This window comes from Carlito syrichta, unplaced genomic scaffold (assembly GCF_000164805.1).
Source record: "Carlito syrichta isolate Samal-C Ts95f unplaced genomic scaffold, Tarsius_syrichta-2.0.1 Scaffold311316, whole genome shotgun sequence".
NCBI classification, from domain to species: domain Eukaryota; kingdom Metazoa; phylum Chordata; class Mammalia; order Primates; family Tarsiidae; genus Carlito; species Carlito syrichta.
The window spans coordinates 1,105,749-1,111,853 of NW_007255412.1; positions in this window are offsets into that span (position 1 = coordinate 1,105,749).

Sequence of the window (6,105 nt, forward strand, 5' to 3'; positions counted from 1 at the left end):
GAATGTTGAAAATTTGGTTCCCTCTTGGGCTACCGTTGTGTCTGAGTTTAGTCTACTCCAACTTCCCTGGGAGGGTGAGTTTGTGCTTTGTCCCCTGGACCTGGGTCTGAGGGGTCTATATGTGCATCAGCAGGGGTGACCCCATGATCACTCCCCAATGTGTGAGTTCCAGAGCCATCTGTGGCCTCTGCTTGGGGCAGACAACATCCTGAGTAGATGAAGTAAAGAGGTAATTCCCACAGGAAAGTGGAAATCATTGTGCATGGGTACAAGATGGGACCCTGGTCATCTTATCCATACCTCTCACACTCTTGCTTTGTATCTAGCTGGGGCAGGACAGGCCACACCCCCAGTCTGTAATCCTCATGGGAAAGTTCTCATCACTCTCTCCTATCCAGCTGGGGGCAGAATCACTTGCTAGGAGGGACATCAGTCACGTAGGAAACAGGTGGCATGCAAAATAGTAAGCAGTTCACCACATGCCCCACGGGACTGCAAAGGCCATTTCTGGGCTACTGGCTGCTTCTCTCACCCCAAGATCTTGGACACTCCACATTTTCTTCAACAAGCTCCTCCAGGTTGGGCATGGTGGCTCACGCCTATAGTCCCAGCACTTTGGAGGCTGAGGTGGGAGGATTACTTGAACCCAGGAGTTCAAGATCAGCTGGACAACATGGCAATATCTTGTCTCTACAAACAAAAACTATAACATTTTTAAATTAGACAGGCATGGTGACACACACCTGTAGTCCCAGCTACTCAGGAGACAGAAGGGTCCCTTGAACCCAGGAGAGTTTGAGGCTGCGGTGAGCCATGACTCACCACTGCACTACAGCCTGGGCAACAGAATGAAAGCTCAACTCAAAAAACAAAAACTCCTTCATGTGGATGGAAAGGGTGGTGGGAGGTTTCTGAGTGCCATAGCCCCACCTCAGGGCCTCCATGTGCAAATTGGGTCACATCTTCCTTTTGTCAAGACCGCAGTGACTTCTCATATCCCTGAGATTAAAACACAAACTCTTACCTTGACCTACAAGTAGGGTGACCTGCCATCCCAACAATATTATTAGTAGAGCACCCTTTAGCTCTCAGATGCATCCTAGTCTGGATGATAAATTACACGGTCACATTATCAAGCAGCAGCTCCACGTGTCCCCAGCCTCCTCTCCTCTGGTTCGCTCTGGCTCACGTGCCTCGCTCCAGGCAGGCAGAGCAGTTCCCTGAAAAGGCCAAGCTCTTGCCCACCTCCCAACCATAGTGCACGTGTTACCTCCACCAGGAACACGCTACCCCCATTTCTTTTCCTGCCTAATTTCTACTCAACTCTCAGGTCTCATTTAAATGTTCCTTTTTCAGAGAAGTCTTCCTGTATTGCCCGTGAAACTTAAATTGGGTCCTACCATCATCCTACCATACAAATCCTATTCCTTTTATATTGCCAGAGTCATCAATTGTGATGACATGCTTATTTTTAATATATTTCCCCTACTAGATTGTAAGCACCATGAAGGCAGAGGCCACTGTATCTCCAGAACCTAGCATGAGGCTGTTGCCCCATAACTATATGTTTTATGAGTGAATAAATAGGCGGTGTTTCTCACAAATGCACATGCATACACACACACGTACACAAACAACCCACTCCAAAATATCAAGTTCCCCACAATCATCTCCAGGGAGATATAATTCTGGCACAATCTGAGCTTCTCAGCTGCAAAACATGTCACTCTGAGCTGCCCACCCCATGAGGGGTCCAAACAGAGGCCATCTGTCAGGAAGGGATATCTATGGAATGAGGAGTATTACACCACAGGCCTTTTCCATGCCTGATTCTCAGCCTCCTTCAGGCAGGATATCTGCCAGATTGCCTCCAACTCCATACACAATATTACAGTGAATATCCTTGTATATGTTCCCTTATGGATTCATGTGAAAACTTCCCTGGAATACAGATTTCCCAGTAGCTGAATTGAGGGGTCATTAGGGATGTGTATACTTAATTGGATTAATCCCCTCCCTTTTTTTCTGCATATGTTCTAGAATTCTTGGACTGATTATCCATCTTACAAATGGGGTTTTGTATCACATTTAATTTGACCAAAAATATCTTTCTTCTATCTTGCAATAGATTGAATGTATATATCCCCACAAAATGCATATTCTGAAATTCTAACCCCCAGGGTGATAGTATCAGAAAGTGGAACTTTGGGAGGTGATTAGGTCATGAGGGTAGACCCTTCATAAGTGGGATTAGCGCCCTTATAAGAAGAGACACCAGAGAGATTCCCTTCTGCCATGTGAGACTACAGTAAGACGACAGCCATCTACAAGGAAGTGACCTCTCATCATACACCAAATCTTCCAGGGTCTTGATCTTGGACTTTCAAACTCCAGAAATAAATAAATTTCTGTTGTTTATCAGTCACCTAGTCTGTGCAATCTTGTTATAGCAGCCCAAACAGATTAAGACATATGTCAAGCATCATGGGGAAGTTGCTACTGGTTGTAGACACACCTTCTATATGCCCACCCTTAGAAAAAAAAATGCCTCAAAATGAGTTGGACACTATGGACACTATGGAGGCAGCCTGGGAAATGTCAACCATTGCCCAACCCCGGTATAGGTATGGGAAGCAAGAGAGAAAAGGGAGACAGTTCTGGCAAAGGCTGAATCTCCTGGATGTATAATAGTTCTTCTGGAGACCCGTGGAAAAACCCATTGTGTAGGACACTAGGTTATGCTCCTCTAAGACCTGGGCTGGGTTTACAGCAGTAACCAGATCCATCCCAGGACTCAAGAGACCTACAGTCAAGTCAGAAATCACAGAGGGTCCAGAAGGCTGTGGGATTGCTGCAGAAGGGAAAGAGAGCCAGGCTCGGTGGCTCAGCCTGTAATCTCGGTGGCTCAGCCTGTAATCCCGCGCCTTTGGGAGACTGAGGTGAGTGGATTGCCTGAGCCCGCGGGTTCGAGACCTGCCTGGGCAGCGAGACCTCATCTCTACAATAAATCAAAAAATCAGCCGGGTGTAGTAGTGCATGCCTGTAATTCCAGCTACTCGGAAGGTTGAGGCGGAAGGATTGCCGGAGCCCAGCAGGTCGAGGCTGCAGTGGCCGGGAGCAACCACTGCACTCCAGTCTGGGCGACAGAGTGAGACTCCAACTCAAAAAAAAAAGAAGGGAAAGAGGAGGCAGGGCCCCAGATCAGCAGCAGAAAAAAACAGAAAAGTCCTTCTGGTTAGGAAGACCAACCCCACCACCACCACCGTCTTCCTCATCAAACCTACAAAAGGAAAATAATGCTTGGCTCATCTGCATCCTGTCCACGGGCCAACCCAGGCCTGATGGACTCAGTCCTGGATATCCAGAAACTTGATAGGATGTCCATGCAAGGAGCATGGAGTTTTACTTGAGTAGAAAAAGGGAAGGACCCTATCCCAGGGGGCAGCCACAGACAGCTTCCCAGACTCCCTCGGAACTCATTCATAGGAGCAGACAGATGTACAGATAGATATGCAGCTGGGATGACAGCTACAAACACAGAGATGTACACCCTCCCGTATAAACTGACTCATCTCATCTTCTTCCAGTCACCCCCATAACCGACCTGTCTCCTTCAGCCCTGTTAACTCTCGGTTTAACAGTGTTCTTTCTGAAAGTAAAGAGAAAAAGAGCAGGGACTTCCACTTACACCAAGATAGAGTAACACACTGGGTTTCCCCCCCACCTGAAACTATGAAAAAACTGTACAAAATATAGAAGACAATTTTCAAGACATTGAATATCATACAACAAAGATGGGAAATTAACAAGGTGAGCCATACATTTTTCCCAACTTACGACCTTGAGAGAGTTTCTAGGATGCAGCAAAGCAGGGAGGAATCCCAAGCAGAGCTGTGTGAATTAAGAAGAGAAATTTAGGTGACAGAGCTGAGTCTGAGGACATCAAGGCGTCAAGCATTTGCAAGATGGAGTACTGGAGAAGAAAGAGTTGCACAGAGAGACAACCCCAGAGGTGTGCAGTTTTCCCTCAAGTATTCAGCAAAGTACTGATCGGTGCACTGTATATGAGGATGTTACTTGAGACCAGGGAAATAATTATCAGAAAACATTTGAGGGCCAAGAACAGTATCTGTTTCCACCAGCCAAACTGGAAATCCTCATTCTTTGCTGGGCATTGCGTAGAATACTAATAGTCTTGCCTCACTAGTGGGGCAAAATCAGCCCTAGATTAAGTGCTACCATGTAACAAATCTTAAAAGCAAGACCCAGTGGGATTAAACTGTTTCTAAATAACTTAATGCCAGTCATAACAAAGCTCAAGAAGATATGTAAGAATACAAAGCACTAGCCTGGGCAGCCAGACCTCATCTCTACAATAAATCAAAAAATCAGCCAGGCGTGGTAGCGCATACCTGTAATTCCGGCTACTTGGAAGGCTGAGGCGGAACGATCGCCGGAGCCCAGCAGGTCGAGGCTGTGGTGGCCGGGAGTGGCCACTGCACTCCAGTCTGAGTGAGACTCCAACTCAAAAAAAAAAAAAAGACTAACAGCAGATTGGACATTGTAGAAGAAAAGATTAGTGAATGTGAAGACATAGCTATAGAAATTTTTCAAAATAAAATAGAGAAAGAGTTGGGTGCAGTGACTCACGCCTATAATCCCAGCACTTTGGGAGGCTGAGGTGAGAGGATTGCCTGAGCCCAGGGTTTAAGATCAACCTGGGCAACTGGCAAGACCTCGTCTCTACAGTAAATCAAAAAATTAGCTGGGTTTGGTGGCACATGCCTGTACTTCCAGCTACTTGGAATGCTGAGGCGGAAAGATTGCCTGGAGGTCCAGGCTGCATTGGCCATGAACATGCCACTGCACTCCAGCTTGGGCGACAGAGTGAGACTCCAACTCAAAAAAAAAAAAAAAGAGAAAGAACATTGAAAAAGTTGAGTATCATTAGTGAACCACGAAACAACTCAAATAGCCTAATATTTATACATATAGTTGGAATCTCTAAAGGAAAGGAGAGGGTAAAGAAAAAAATAATGGCTAAATTTTTTCCAATTTTTTTTAACCAAGTTATCCAAGAAAGAAAGAGATATCCTAAATATTCCTATATCCATTAAAGAAATTGAATTTGTAAAGGTTTATAATTACAAAGGTTATAACTAACAAGAAAACTACAGGCCCAATGACTTCACTGGTGAATTCTATCAGACATTTAAAGAAGAAATGACACTAATTCACTTCAAAAAGCTGAGGAGGAGAGAAGACTTCCAGACTCATTCTATGAGGCCAGCATTACTCTGCTATCAAAAAAAGTTTTGACCAATATACTTCATGAAGATTGAAGAGGAGCAAAATTTCTTAACAAAACTTTAGCAAATTGAAGTTAACAATATATTAAAAGCATAATATGTTATGACTAGGTAAGATTTATTTCAGGGATGCAAGGTAGATTTAACATTCAAAAATTAATGAATGCAATGCAACATATTAATAACAAGAAGGACAAAAGCCAGCTGATTATCTCAATGATGCAGAAAAAACGCTTGACATATTTCAGCAGCCAGTCATGATCAAACTTTTAAACAAATTAGAAATAAAAGGACAGCCGGGCGTGGTAGCGCATGCCTGTAATTCCGGCTACTCGGAAGGCTGAGGCGAAAGGATCACCGGAGCTCAGCAGGTCAAAGCTGCGGTGGCCGGGAGCAGCCACTGCACTCCAGTCTGGGCAACAGAGTGAGACTCCAACTCAAAAACAAAAAAAAGAAAGAAAGAAAGAAAAGGAAACTTCCTTGGCCTGATAAAGGGCACTTTTAGCTCACAGCTAACATCACACTTGTAAAAGACTTATTACTATTCCCTTAAGGTCTAGAATGAGATAAGGATGTCCACTGTTGTCACTTCTACTTGGCTTCATTCTAGAAGTTCTAGTCAGTCCGATAAGGGGAAAAAAAGATATTTTTTAAGGGCATCAAGATCAGACGTGGTGGTTCACGCCTGTAATCCCACACTTTAGGAAGCTGAAGTAGGAGGATTGCTTGAGTTCAGAAGTTTGAGACCAGACTGGGCAACATAATGAGACCTTATCTTTACAAAAAAATTTAAAAA